We start from the raw sequence: 1,307 nt of genomic DNA, 5'->3' as shown, positions 1-1,307 counted from the left end.
CAGTTTTCGTCTCTATGTATCCTCATAGAGTACTTTTAGGCCTTTCCTAACAATTAAATTTTGTYTCTAAAATTATAATGCAATTGAAATTCATGCCTGATCGTCTWAACTCAAAATAATAAACTATTTCAGATTGTCAGCAATTTCATCCTCAAAAACTTTTTGAAGTTAAAAATCACCATTTGATTACCGAACTTTGTTTTTCAATATTCAAACTAATTTTTTCCAAAAACATCTTTTCGAAAGCTTTGGGCTATTTTAAGCTATTCATGTATCTAGCTGTTATCGAACGCTCGCTTTCAGTCTTCAATATTGCACTCCTGTTTATGTTAGAACTTTAGCATATGAGAATTAACTAGGCTGTTGTTGTTAATTGAAGCAGAAGCAGATTATATAAATACTTAGCCTCCAATGCAAGATTGGCTTAAAATGTAAACAACTTTTTATTCAATTTGAAAGTTGTTCAAAATGATTATGTTTTGGAACTATTATACTCTGCAATACTTTACTGAATATTACGTAAATCTATAATTTTTTCCATGAGATTGAGCTTTGAAATTCTAATGAAAATATTCCTTTAAATTTCGAAATTATTATTCATTGTAGTTTGCAGATTCCGAAAATATTAAAAATTTGAAGATCATCCACGCTTCTCTTATTACAAAGACTWATAATATTCTTCGGTGAGTATTATAAACCAAAACGCTATAAAGRGTCAAAAGCGAGCTAGTATTTTTGAAATAGAAAATAGAAAATATACATAAATTATTTTTTAGCTATAACTCGAGTCTCTCGTAAAACAATAGGCTGTTCCAAGACACAGAAAAAATCATTTTTGCCGTATATTTTTATTTATATCTCTTCCAGACACAAAAACCTCATTTCTATATTTTTCGCAAAAACTCCTATCTATCGCTGTCTTTTGTTAGTTTGTTTATATTATGAGTATAAATGTATAAATTTCGGTTTTTTTTTATTTTTTATTTTTGTAAAAAAATTTTCATTTATTGAATCAGGCGTTTGTTTGCGTAAAAATGTATTTTATTAATTTTTGTTTAATAAACTATTATACAGATAATTTTACAGATGAAGACTCAACAAAGGTATAAGGAAAGTCGAATAATTGTTGCTGACGAAGAGCGCCATTCATCCTTTTACTTATGTATAATAATATTATATGTCATGTTGGCTTTCATCGGTAATTACATTTTGGTAATAAATTTGCATAATATATACATATACAGTATTATGAATATTACCACTCATATTTGGTATCTATATACATATATAATTTTTTTTTATTTTAA

The sequence above is a fragment of the Bactrocera latifrons genome, unplaced genomic scaffold (genome assembly GCF_001853355.1).
Source record: "Bactrocera latifrons isolate USDA-ARS-PBARC rearing strain unplaced genomic scaffold, ASM185335v1 scaffold_28, whole genome shotgun sequence".
NCBI lineage: Eukaryota > Metazoa > Arthropoda > Insecta > Diptera > Tephritidae > Bactrocera > Bactrocera latifrons.
Note: the sequence above shows the minus strand (reverse complement) of the source record.